The sequence below is a fragment of the Hypanus sabinus genome, chromosome 14 (genome assembly GCF_030144855.1).
Source record: "Hypanus sabinus isolate sHypSab1 chromosome 14, sHypSab1.hap1, whole genome shotgun sequence".
Taxonomy (NCBI): domain Eukaryota; kingdom Metazoa; phylum Chordata; class Chondrichthyes; order Myliobatiformes; family Dasyatidae; genus Hypanus; species Hypanus sabinus.
The window spans coordinates 68,019,295-68,033,998 of NC_082719.1; the positions used below are offsets into that span (position 1 = coordinate 68,019,295).

The window sequence follows — 14,704 nt, forward strand, 5'->3', positions numbered from 1 at the left end:
CTGGGGAGCATTGATGTATCAAGGGATCTTGGAGTGCAAGATCCCTGAAAGTGGCAAAAGAAGTGGAAAGGCAGGCTTACCATGTTCTGATGGGACACTAACTATAAAAGTCAGTATATTGTCTTGCAGTTGTATACAACTTTGGTTAAGCCATATTTAGAGGTTTATGTACAGTTACGATCCCCTTAAACCTCTGGGCAAATGCTCAATCATAGATACACTCTACGAGCAGCTCACCTGAAATATATTGTAGAAAATCTTTCATTATGCGTTGGTACAATGCATTGAAATAAGATCAATATTTTTTCCCAAGTAAAGTGCTTAAAGATGAATAAATTTATTGTCAGCAGAGGTCTATTTTAATTGGATCTACAATTTTTTTGTTCCAGAGTCGCCTGGCATTAGGGAACAAATGGGCACAAAATCCATTCTGGGAATTCTATCATTTGTCATTTCTTGCTATCCATATTAGTAGTTGAGAAAATGTATGAAAGTTAGTATATAATGGTACCAGTCTAATAAGAGGAGCAAAAGAAGCATTGTAGGCTGTGTGAATATCACTACCACTCAATTACCTTTAAAAGAAATTATTTGCTAGGGTATTTTGGTCTGAAGTCACAGATTTGGTGGGATAGTTGAGCAAATCATTTTGTTTCTTCCATAAGTTGCTAATTTAGTTGTTAACTTACTAAAAATAAAATTTTATTCTAGATAAAATCTAGACCACCATGGTAGGATTTGAAATCCACTTTATCAGTCCAGGTCTTTAGTTGGCTAATAGACTATTGTACTCTTGTCCAAATTCATCACATTGATGCAAGATCTTGGATTTGACATATTTCTATAAATGTGTAGTGGAGAGTATATTGACTGGCTGCATCACAGCCTGGTATGGAAACACCAAAGTCTTTCAATGAAAAATCCTACAAAAAGTAGAGGATATAGCCCAGTATATCATGGATAAAGCCCTCCCAACCATTGAACACATCTACATGAAATGCTATTGCAGGAACACAGCATCCATCAGCAGGGACCCCCACCATCCAAGACATGTTCTCTTCTCATTACTACCATCAGGAAGAAGGTACAAGAGCCTCAGGACTCGCATCACCAGATTCAGGAACATTTACTACCTACTCCTCAACCACCAGGCTTTTGAAGCAAATGGGATAATTTCACTCAGCCTCACTTTCTTCACTATTGCAATGTTCCTACAACCAATGCACTCATTTTCAAGGATACTTCATCTCATGTTCTCGATATTTATTGCTTATTTATTTTTATTATTTTTTTTTTTCTTTTGTATTTGTAGTTTGTTGTCTTCTGCACTCTGGTCGAACACCCTAGTTATTTTATAGATGTATTGAGTTCGCCCACTAGAAAATGAATCTCAGGGTTCTATATAGTGACACATATGTACTTTGATAATAAATTTACTTTGAATTTGAAATCACAAAGAATTTGTCACAAAAAAGTATGGAAGACTTAAACTTGTTTCCAAAAGAACCTTGAATTGAATTGACTTTATTGCTTACATCCTCCATCTATATAAGGAGTATAAATCTTTACATTACATCTTTGTCTAAATGTGCAATGTGCATTTTATAGTCATTTGTAAGTTATGTAAATTACATACAAAATATAAAAGAATTGTACAGTGAGGATTTAAAGGGCAGCAGGAGAAATGTGGGTAAACTGGAATTGAGATACAAAATTGATAGTTACATAGTAAACTTATAGAATTGGAATAGTTATCAACATTCAAAGTAAATTTATTATCAAAGTACATATAAGCCACTATATTCTATCCTGAGATTCATTTTCTTGTAGGTATTCACAGTAGATACATAGTAATACTATGGAAGCAATGAACAACTACACACAAAGACAGACCAACAATGTGCAAAAGAAGACAAGCTGTGCAAATATAAAATAAAACAAATAATAATAAAAATTAAATATATAATCATAAAAAGAACATTGAGAACACAAGTTTTAGAGTCCTTAAAAGTGATTGGATGACTCCAGAGTTTGTGGATCAGTTCAGAGTTAATGTGAGTAAAGTTATCCATGTTAGTTCAGGAGCCTGATGGTTGAAGGGTAATAACTGTTCCTAAGCTTGATGGGGTGGAACCTAAGACTCTTGTACCTCCTTCCCGATGACAGCAGCAAAAAGAGAGCATGACCTGGATGTCCTTGATGATGCTTTTTTTTGTGGCTGCATTCGTTGTAAATGTGCTGAATGGCAGGGATGTCATTACCTCTGATGCACTGGGCTACAGTGAGTGTAGGGGGCTCTGGAAAGATGTTGTACCTGTTATGTCTGGCAGCTACACTGTACCTCGTAGGGTGGACGCGCATCACCGGTCCTCATCCATCTCCTAAATCTTTCACGTCTGCATCCAAATAGCACACCTCATTACACTGCTTCAGCTGGCGGGTTAAATGATGTAAGGGGGTGGTGTTAACACGGCACCACTGGGTGGAGGACCTTGTCGAAGAAGTCACCAGCCAGGGTGGATGAGTTCCCTGAAGAACTATAACAGCCACGTGTTCGAAACCATGGCGAGCATCCAAATTGGAGGGCATTGGGTGTGGTCTGGCCTGGAGAGGGATGGGCATAGCCAGGCCTCACCAGCCCAAGACATGCAAAAAGCGCCCCTATGACCCATAGGTGGGTTGCAGGATCTGAACCTCCGTATCCAATATTTTTTGTCATCTTTTCCATTCAAGAGCATTGATACTTCCTTACCAGGTCGTCATGCAACCAGTCAAGACACTCTCCACTGTGCATTTATAGAAGATGGTCTGTCAGTCAATAAAGTGTAGACCTTTTCATAGAGCTAACCCATGTATTTAATTTACTCTACAAGTTGATATTTCTTAAAGTGCCTGTCCAAATTTCTTTCAAAAATGATCATTAATGTTGTGTTTGCACTGGCACTGAAAGCAAGAGAGAGTTGAAAGGGCTGATTTTACTAAGAAAGGAAGGAAGCAGCTGAATAATCAATGTACTAGTCAGGTCTTAGCTACTGCATTTTGTACTGCTATTCTGAAGACAACCAGCTTTGGTTGTCACAGGATCTTGTTAGGATCAGTTAAGCTTCTGAAATCACCCTGAGTAAAGGGGTGATGTGCACTGTGCTTGTTGTAGCAGGCCATGCAGAAGATTATGCTGCTGAGTCAGTGTATGTTTTGGTTATTTCTTCTCCTACTTTGTGGACTAAAAGCTTCTCGTTTAGTTCTTTCAGCTCTGCAAGGGAACACTGGGCCTCACTTTCTATTGGTTTATTTCCTTTTTCCTGACTGCAGTCCTCAAGAGGGTAAATTAAAATGAAAGACTGTGGGCAGTTTTATCTGCCTAGCTGCCTGGCTTCTGGTTATTGGATAACTCTGCACCTTGTTATTTCACCACTAAATTCACTACTAAAGAAAATCTAAATGAGAGAATATACGACAGTTAGGCCGATTTCTTAGAAGGGTTTGGGGAAATAAGTGCTAGGTATTTCATTTAAATATGCCAGGTGAAATGCCTAACATTGTTAGCTAGCCTAAATATACAACTCATTATTGAACTTAGTATCAAATTAAACATCATTTAAACAAACTTAACACTTAGAGTAGTCCAATTTCCAGATAAAAGTGCATCAAGCTAGAAAGAGAATGAAGCTAAGTTCATCTTGTCACATATTGATTTCATTTATGAAGAATAGTTTAAGTCTGAATTCCTGTAAAGGCTCTTCTCTTATATGCCTTGCCAAAGCACAGGTGCAGAGGATACTAAAGTCTTCTGCCTTCACATATTATAATTATGACAATTTGTTTTCAGTGACCACTCATGTTGTCCAGTTAGTACATATAAAATTGATATGGAACTTGATGACAGAGATTGAATGCCCAAGCAGGTGTTAAAACTTAAATTGCAAGATCATAAAAATATACCGAATAATTACCATAATATACCTAGCCTTACATTATTTGGTGGAATATAATCAGTGGTTCATCTTCAGAGTGCTATCCCAAAATGCTCAGTAGATACTTTACACGGCTGGATGGAAATATTATGAGTGATTTGTGAGCCTCTGAACAAGTGCATATGCTGTTTCTGTTTGGGCAGTTGAGTTTGTCTGATAAGTTTGCCTGATCAGTTTGATGACAATAGGTAGTTTGAACAGTATTTGTCAATTCCCCAAGTAAAATGGTTGCATAATTTGTGACCTTGATGATATAATTTTCACACAAATCTGTTAGTCATCTTTTTATAATTAGATTCTGAATTCAAATACTAGCCAGCTTTTACATTCAGTTATTCTAGTGGCATTTATATGTTCTGTTTACCTAAATGCAGGCCATCTGAAACATCAACATGTGTAGTGTACAACTATGTTTTGCTCCATACCATTACTGCCAAATTTAGTTTTTTCCATTTACAATATACCAGAATAACAACTTACCATTACACCTTGTGAATGGATGACAATGTTTACTTCAACCACAAAAGTCTCTAAAATGGCAGTAGACCTTTTACATGGCATCTTCCAGTTAATTTAAAACCACAAATTTGAATATTCGTAGTTTTTACAATGAGATTGGTTACAGCAAGATAATGTGTAGTAAAGAAGCAAGGTTAAATGCAGGGCAGAATACATTTATATATATATTTATATATATATATAGGTAGGACAGTAGACTTTCTGCTGGTATGTTCCTGTATTAATTTAAGGGTGAAACTGCAACAACTTCAGAGAATATTATTTAATGTTCTCAAATATTCACAAGGTTCAGGAGCATTTATTACCCTTCGACCATCAGGCTCCTGAACCAACATGGATAACTTCACTCACTTCAACACTGAACTAATTCCACAATCTACAGATTCACTTTCAAGGACCCTGTAACTCATGTTGTTTTAAAAAATTATTTATTTATTTTGCACAGTTCGTCTTCTTATGCACATTGGTCGTCCATCTTTGCTTGTGTGTAGTTTTTCATTGATTCTATTGTGTTTCTTTGTATCTACTGTGAACGCCCACAAGAAAATGAATCTCACAGTAATATATGGTGACTTATACATACCTTGATAATAAATTTACTTTGAACTTTAAGTTGTTTTCATCTATCATTCACTGAAAGTATTTGGTGAAAATTGATTAATTAAGGAAATCCAATTGCAAAATAAAAGAAATGCCTGGAAGTAAGGATATTACTGGATATAGAGAAATGAATTAGAAAACGCGTTATTCACTTCTATTATGACTAACATTGGAGGACGACAGTGAATTGAGTGGCATACTCCTGAAAACTATGCAGTAATGGCAGTAGAGCCAAAGCAGTACAACTATTTGCCATTCTAATGCCCTCCCCTTGGACAACATTGGTAGTGTGGAGAGGGGAGACACAGCTTCGGCAACTGCCGGTATTCCATGAAAAAAAAAACCTTGCCCAGGCTTGCGCTCTGGAAACTTTCCAAGGCGCAATTCCATGGTCTATCAAGACTAATGGAGGCCTACCTACTACATTTGCCATTATGCAATTCACAGACCAGTACTCAAAAAATCCAAGCTGGAGAATTAAATTCACCCCTCCAAAAATTATGTGGGGAATATCAATAAAATTACTAAAGACCTAAATATAAAATGAAAAGGTACAACTTATTTTGTTTATTTTAATTTTCAACTGCACAGATAACGTTTTTTTTAAGCATGGTAGGTTTATTTTGCTGTCTAACAGTTTTTTTTACCCACTTACCTTTTCAAACAGAGCTTAAGTGCAAGCTGTAAACTTAAGCAACCACTTAAAGGAATTTCGCTAGATGCAAAACTTGATATTTTACAAAGGTTTGATGGTGGATACAAACGCTGTCCTATGGGGCATGGTACAGCATCTCTAATCCCTTGTGTCACCAAGTGCAGCTGCTGCTTACTTAAACAATATCCTTTGGAAACTGACAAGACAATCTCTTAAGTGCTCTCCTGCTGGCAACTAGCAGCTGCAAATATTATCATTACTTCAGAGAAAAAAACCATAGGATTGCTTCTCCATAACATAGTGTTCAATGGGAATTAGGGTTTCACTTTAGAGGAAATCAGGATGTGGATGTTATTCAAAAAACACAAACCCTCTGTAATGAGGGGGCCAGTTGTAAACATTATGAAGATATGTAAGTACTTTGAGATAATTAGAAACTCGTAAAAAGTTTGCATTATTTAGCTTTCATTTGAGCACATTCAAATGAATGTGCCTAACGAATTGACTTCTTTTTTCAACCCTGAATAACTGTTCATTTCTGGATATTTTTAACAAGTCCTAAAGTACTTTTGAAAAGAATTTTAAAGGATTAGTTTCATCTGCTTTTTATCCTCTTTTCTTTTTGAACATTTTGTTCTAAAGAATAGTATGTCCAGCTTTAATTAAAGAAATTGCCTTGGTAACGTTATTGAGCTTGCCTGTGGGTGATTTACATCAGTGCACATAGTCATAAACATTGACTTTATTATTAAAATTATATATAACTTGTTCTGTGCTACATTGGTCCCACCAAGTAATCCTCACAATTATAGTTTGAAGACAAAATATTCTTCTTAAAATTCAAAAAAAGAAGCTGAGAACTGTTTATTTAACAATTTTAATTGTTAAATGGACATACAACCTTACACTTAAATCTTCAGTTCTATTTAATACAATAACTTTTAAATGACTTTTTCTACAGTGAGTAAAGAATCTGAATGTTTAAAATAAATATAAATGTTTAACAATGAATTTCAGACAAGGTGCTTATATCATAGAAGCTAAAATTTGTATTACCAAAAAGCAAAGTCATGAAGACTTATTACATTCTTATTCAAGAAGGAATACAATGCAAAGAGCTTTAATTATATTTAGCTTAATTGTTAGAATAATGTGGAAAATCACTTGAGAAGGTGAACTTTCTTTAAGATCTGAAATATCCAGTTATAGGATCGTGTTAGAGGATCCAGTTATAGAATTAGATAAATATCAAAATATTTATAGTTCTTAACTGTCATTAATGATCATATCCATTTTTAGTTTAAACAATGCAATTTCTTTCCTGTATTTACACATTTTTTACTTTCCCATATGGTGAATTTACTTAGAGCCATGATAAATTGCACATTTAAGATCCCAGGTCACATAACATGCACTGAGTGCTGCACAGTAAATCATTTTGTCTATATAGGGTAATGCATCTGTATTTGCTCAACAGGGTGCAGCCTCCTTAAATTTGTTCTTCAATCTAATTTTAGCCTCTTGCGAGGGTATGACCTGTGTTATAGTTACGGCAAAAATAGCGTTCAGAGTAACCTGGTTTTAACAAGTAAGAGGGTATAGGATGCTTTCTGCTGCCTGCCAGGTCATATGCAGGCCATTTAGCTGTAGAGTACTTTTTTTTTAAGAATATCACAGAGAAATATTTTCATTGTGCCTGCAGTTTAACAATGTCAGCTATATAATAGAAGTTCTTCATTGTAGAGTTCTTCTAATCAATGGATTCATTTGTGCTGATATGTTTTACTAATGATTCCCTGTTTAATAATTTATCCACTTTCTTTGGCCATGTTTTTTTTTATCAGTACAGCACTAGAAAAATGTTCTATGTTACAGCTAATTTGAGTAGAATTAGTGTCCAATGACCACGTTGGCATTTTATCACTCTAACATCTGCTCACATTAATATAACATGTGTATCGCTCTACTAGGGCTGTGTTTATAAAGTTACATTTAAGGAATCAGAATCAAATTTATTTTAACTGACTTAGATGATGTGAAATTTGTTTTTTCATGGCAGCAGTATAGTACAAAGACATAAAATGACTGTGAATTCCAAAATAAAAAGGACAAAATGAAGGAATGACAAGATATTTTCATGGGTTCATGGACCATTCAGAAACCTGGGTAAAGAGGACGAAGCTGCTTCTGAATGTTTGAGCACCGGTCTTCAACTCATATACCTCTTCCCTAATGGTAGTCATGAGAATAGGTTGCATCCCAGATGGTGAGGATCCTTATGCCTGTCACCTTCTTGAAGCACCAGCTCTTGAAGATGTTTTTAATGGTAGGGAAGGTTGTTCTAATGATGGAAATGGCTGAACCTACGCCCTTCAGCTGCCTCTTGCATCCTGCACATTAGAACCTCCAACCAGGCTGTGATGCAACCAGGAAGAATGTTCTCAGTCTGGAACCTCAGTAAAATAGTATAAATCAACCATAATCTTATTGGATCTCAGGGTATGCTTGATGGGCTTGGAGCCACTCCTGCTCCCACTTTCTTGAGTTTTTGTGTTTAGGAGCTGTTATTGCCATCCTTTTCGCTTGCTACATTTCTAAGAACCCATTTTTTGATGTTTGTATAATATTTGTGTAGTATATTTTCCCAATAGTAGTTATTCTTTGTGCTATATCTGTATGATTATGTACAGATAATATGCTCAAAGGGAAAATCTTACCAGTAGCATTCAGTTGTGAGAAGTTCTCCCTCTCCAGTTTATTACAGACATGCTGCAGTTCTGTGATGGGAAGAAGGTAACTCCTATTGAAGCTATTGTAATATAAAATGGTCATAGCATTACCAAACTGAATTAATGGTTCGGGTTGTTCATGTTGATTCAACAACACAATGATTGAAGGGAACTACCGGTTCTGAAGCTTCTGCCCAATCATAGCTACAAGAAGGTGGTATGGTCCAAATTAGAGGGATGTTTGATAATAGGTGTTGTCTTCTTGAGGCAGTATTTCATGTAGATACTTTAAGTGGCGGAGGGAGATGTACCCTTGATGTACTAGACTAAGTCCACTACCCTCTGCAGCTTTTTTCTGTTCCTATACATCCGAATTGCCATATCAACTATGATGCAGCCCGTTAAGATACTTTCAACATATTTTACATGGCATTTCTATATTTTAGAACTGAATTGTGTTAATGTAAATTACAGCAAAAATAAATCAAATGAATGTCTACTCATCATCAAATGGAATGTCAAACTTTTGTTGCTGTTAATCAGCCTATAATCACTCTGTATAAATGCAATTACATTTAACTGGATTTCTTTTCACACTTGTCCTATGTAACACTTTAAATAAAAGTCATTATTTGAGTTTCCTATTTGTTGTCCAGATTAATCTTAAGGCTTCAATCTGATGAGATGTTTTAAAATTTTTGGGATATGTAGATTGCTGACAATGCAAGCACTTATCTCTCATTCCTAATTGTTTTTCAAAAGATGATAGTGGGCTGCATTCTTAACTCATTGTAGTCTGATTGTAAAGGTACTTCTGAGTATTCTGATTGGCAGGAGGTTTGGGAATATAGATGCAGCAAAGATGAAGGCATAGCAATATGTTTCCAAGTCAGGATAGTGTGTGGATTGAAGGGGAATTTTCTGGTGGTGGTACTCCCATGACCCTGCTCTCCTTTTCCTTCTTAGTGATAGTGGACCCTGGTTTGGAAGGTGCTGTTGGAGAGTCTGGATGGATGAATAAATGCAGTTCATTTTGTAGATAGTGAACAGTATGATAGTGCACACATAGATCCACTATGCACTGGCGGTGAAGGGGATGGACGTTTAGAAAGAGATGCTTTGTACTAATGGTGTCAAATTTCTTGAGAGGCATCTGCACTACTCACCCCAGCGAGTGAGAGTATTTCGTCAATCAACTGATTTGTCCCTTGTACATTGCCTAAAGGTCTTGGGGTATCAGGAGCTGAGTCACTCACTGCAAGGTACACTGTCTCTGATCTATTATAGTAGTCACAATATTAATGTGGTTGGTGCAGTGAGTTTAGGATGATTGGAGATTCCCAGGATGGTGGTGATCATGGTGATAGTATTACCATTGAATGTTAACACTGAAACATAGTGCAATCAGCAGAGACCATCCCCTATTCCAAGCTCATATTGGAAGGAGGCTCATCGCTGAAGCAACTGAAGGTAATTAGACCAGAACACAGCACTGGTGAGTTCACAGTGAAATCCTGATGCTGGGATAATTAATCTCTGGTATCCTTTGTGTGATATATGACTCTGCCATAGGTTGTTTTCCCCTTGATGCCCATTGACTCCAGTTTTACCAGGGTATTTTGATATCAAATCATTTTCTTTCAATTCCATTTTAGAATTCAAATTTTGGTTCAATACGTGGGCCAAAGCTGTGATGAAGTCTAGCCAACCGGCTGTGGCAAATCTGAAGAGGGAGTGAATGGGTAACAACATTCAGGATTGCATCCTTTGCTGATGAGTAGACTGAATGGCCAGTTATTTAGCCCAAGTAGAATGGTCTAACTTTCTGTAAATTGGACAGACTGGAGCAATTTTTCACACTGTTGGGAAATTTGTTCTGGAGCACAAATCTGCAAAGGACAGCTGGATTTCTCTGCACCGGGATCCTTGAGTAGTTCTCTGTAGCTATCATCTGTTTGCTTTAAAATAAAGTCTGGACTTCAAAATAAGAGCATGTCTTCATTATCCAAAAAGGCACATTCTATTGAACTGATCACCCAAAAATTACATAAGACTTTTATAATCTCATTGCTTAACAACTTTGTTCAATACCTCGAATTTCACATACTTTCTACTTTTCCACTAAATTTTAAGATGCTGGAATACTCTACAAAGGTAGTTCAACTGATTTATTAGCACCAACTGAAACCTGATATTTCTTTCTACATTGAAGCACATTCGTATCTCTTTTGCAATGTATTAAATACACAGACCAGCTCTTCAGTGCTTTCTTTGGAATCTGACTTTTTGATCTTGTGTTTGAACCAAGTTACTTCATTTCAGCCAGATTGGCACCAGGTCAAAATTGGCAACGATCAGCCCAAGAATTTCTGTGCTAAAGAGAGACGGAAAAATTTAGCCAGGTCAAGGCTCAAACTCTTTATTGCTATCCAGTGACTTCTTCTGGAAGGTGCGTACTTATTGAGACCAAATGAAGACAGGATCAGATTTGTTAGTCTGCCTTGAATGATTGAATAACCTGTGGACAAGCGCTGTTCAGGCTCAAATATCAAGAATAATTACTTGGGCCATAAACCAGAGGGCAGCTGGTGCTCATGAAACTTTACCCCAGTAGAAGTTTGTGCTTTCAGGAGAATAGAAGAAGGGAAGATAATTTTGAAAAGCCCTTGTAGAGCTGAAAGCTATGGTATTCAGCAGTAAACATCTGGAACTCAAAGTAGTTCTACAATTCCATAATGCAATATGAATCATCCTACTGTGAAACAAATTGGTATTTCTAATTTCAAAGAATAATGGTCTGTATTATAAGAGAGTTTAGGGGTATAATAGCATATCAGCTAAATTACTGATGTAGCAATTCAGAAGCCTAGACTAATGATTTGGAGATAAGTTCAAATCTCACCACAGCAGCTGGAGAATATAAAGTCTATTAATTAAATCTGAAATATTTTAAAAAATAGTACTAACTGTGAAACTGCCACATTGTTGGAAAAAGCTAATCTGGTTTACAAATGATCTTTAGCAAGCAACCTCACCCCATCTATTCCAAATGTAATTCCATACTCACAGCCAAAAAATTAACTCTTAATAATACTCTGATGCGGCTTAGCATCCATTCAATCAGACCTAATTGTTGTCTCATGAACTTTCGCAGTTCAAGAAGAACCACCTTCATGAAGCCTGCTCAGCAACCATGAATAGTTAGCAAAATTTGAGCTGGCAATGGAGAATGACCATTTGATGTTCTCCTTTAGCTTGAGTGAAAATGGAGTAAAACAGTAACTACAGCTGGGCTCTCAAATGGGAGCAGAAATGTGAAAGCAAAATTCAGATCTTTAAAAATGAAGGAAATTTAGGTATATTTGAAAGATAAAATGTCTAATGTAATAGGTTATCTAAAATCAGTTAATTAGTCACCATCAAATGTTTCAAACGTGCAGCTCAGTTTTAGAGTCATAGACCCATACAGCACAGAAGCAAGCCCTTCAACACAACTGGTCTGCATGGAGCAAGATGCTGTCTGAGCTAGTCCCATTTACCCACATATGACCTGTATTTTTCTAAACATCTATCATCCAACTGTCTCTTAACATCTAGCTGTCTCTTTTTGTTACTGTACCTGCCTCAAACACTTCCTCTATCAGCTCATTGCATAGACATACTATCCTCTGTTTTTAAAAAAAAGCAACTTTCCCCTCAAGTTTCTATTACATAATTCCATCTCACCTTAAACCTCAACCCTCTAGTTCTTGATACCCCAACCATAAGAAAAAGAATGATTTAATTTTTAATTCACCCCATCTATCCCCCCCACCTCAGGAGTTTATACACCTCAATACGATTCTCCTTTCCACAGCGCAGAACTTCTCCAAGGAAAAATCCAACCTCTCCCAAAACCCAGTCCCTTGAGTCCTGGCAGCATCCTTGTTGATCCTTACTGCACTTTTTACAGTGTAATGACATTTTTTAATACCAGAGGATGCCCAAAGCTGAACACAATACCTCAAATGCAGTCTCACCTGCACCTGGTAAATTGTGACATATCTTCTCAACTTTAAACACAGTGCCATAACTGATAAAGTCAGCATGCCAAATACCTTTCTTCCTACCCTGGGTAAATTTGACTCCACTTTCAGGGAACCATGACCTAAGCGTTGATGCTTCCTTCTGCAACTGGATCCTCGATTCCGTCACTTGTAGACCCCCTCCTCCACAATCACTATCAGTACAGGTGCACCACAAGGTTGTGTCCTTAGAGCTTTCCTAGACACTTTATACTTATGATTGTGGAGCGAAGTACACCTCCAAGATTGCTGATGACCCCATTGTTGATGGCTGAATCAAAGATGGTGACAAATTGGCATATTAGGAGGGAGATTGACAGTGAGGTTGAATGGTGCCGCACAACAACTTCTCACTCAATATTAGCAATACCAAAGAGCAGTTTATTGACTACAGGAAGAGGAAGACGGCTGTGGAGGCTAAGTCATCGGGTACATTTAAAACAGAGGTCCATAGGTTCTTGATTAGTAAGGGTCTCAAATTTTATGGGGAGAAGGGTTGAGAGAGATAATAAATCAGCCATAATGGAATGGCTGAGTAGATTCGATAGGCTGAATGGCTTAGTTCTGCTCTTATGTTTCATGGTATTATGATCTAAAAAACCGGAGGTCCATGAGCCAGTCCTCATTAGGGCATTGGAGGTGGAGAGGGTCAGTAAGTTAAAATTCCTTGACATCATCATTTCAGAGGATCTTTCCAGGGGCTACCATGTAAGTGTCATTACAGAGAAGACATGGCAGTGACTCTCCTTTCTTTGGCATTTGTGCAGATTTGACATGTAATCTAAAACTTTGACAAACTTCCATAGATGTACAGTGGAGCATATCCTGACTGGTTGTATCATGGCCTGGTATAGGAACATCAATGCCCAAGAAGGGAAAAGTCTACAAAATGTATGGATAAAGCACAGTCTATCACAGGAAAAGCCCTCCCCAACATTGAGCACATCGACAAGGAGTGCTGTGACAAGAAAGCAGGATCCATCATCAAGGCCATCTTCTTTTCTCACTGCTGCCATCAGGGAAAGATACAGGAGCCTTCGCTCAGCACCAGGTTCAGGAACAATTTTTACCCTTCCAACATCAGGCTCCTCAATCAGCATTGACAACTTCACTCACCTCAACACTGAACTGATTCCACAACATATGAGCTCACTTTCAGGGGCTCTGCAATACATGTTCTCAGTATTTATTGATTTATTTTTGTACTTGTGCAGTTTGTCTTCTTTGTCAGTGGCTTTTATTTATTCTATTATATTTCTTTGCTCTGCTGTGAATGCCTGCAAGTAAACTACTAATGCATTTGCTATTCCTTAGCCCACCTACCTAGCTGATCAAGATCCCACTGTAATGCCTGATAACCTTCTTCAATGTAAATGATGCCACTTTTTTATTTTCATTTGTTAGAAGTATTTTATTTAATGCACTTGGGGTCCAGAAATCTAGGTTAGGTTTTCTTGTTTTGGAAAATATTTTATTTGTAAATACAAAATGCCCTCCATTCATTTTGCATTCTCATGATTCAGAGGTTTTCATTTGTCCTTTAAGCTCCGAGGCATCTAAGTAACTTGGCAAACTTGCATTTTGGCCACACATAAAAGAGTTTGCAGGAGGAACAAGGGAGTTCTGATTTGACATTGATACTTGGAGCATATTGACTATGTTGTACAAAAAGAACTTCACTCCCAACATTTCCAAATGGCTTAAGATTTCTCACGGTGGAAACTCAAATATTGTTTAAATTTGTTGACAAGAAGAAAGACTAATAATTTTTAATGTTTCAGAAATCAAAGAGGTTTGCTAAGATCCTGAAAATATTGCACATCATTAACAGCAGCAGTCACTGGCCTTCATTTGGCACTAGAAGACCATCTGTTAGCTCTGACAATTGTATTTTTCATTGCCTCGTAGAGATTCTGGCAGAACAATTTATAATTGTAATTGATTATACTACAGATTTGGATTTAACATACTTATCCAATTTTGAGAACTTAGATACAAAGAATATTGTTTTACAATAAAACCATAAAATTGAAGTGTTAGCAAAACATTTTTTATTGGCATGCAATTGAAATAACTATGAAATGTATATAGACTGTAACATTAAGTAAATTATTCTGGTGCCTTATTGATACCCTGGGGAAAATATAAACATCAGATGCACAA

The 14,704-nt window shown here is 36.9% G+C and overlaps 1 long non-coding RNA gene across 1 annotated transcript in view; it reads left to right on the forward strand.

Moving 5' to 3' along the window:
• Positions 1 to 14,704, forward strand: part of LOC132404840 (uncharacterized) — a 44,157-nt gene that overhangs the window by 798 nt on the left and 28,655 nt on the right. The window lies entirely within an intron of this gene.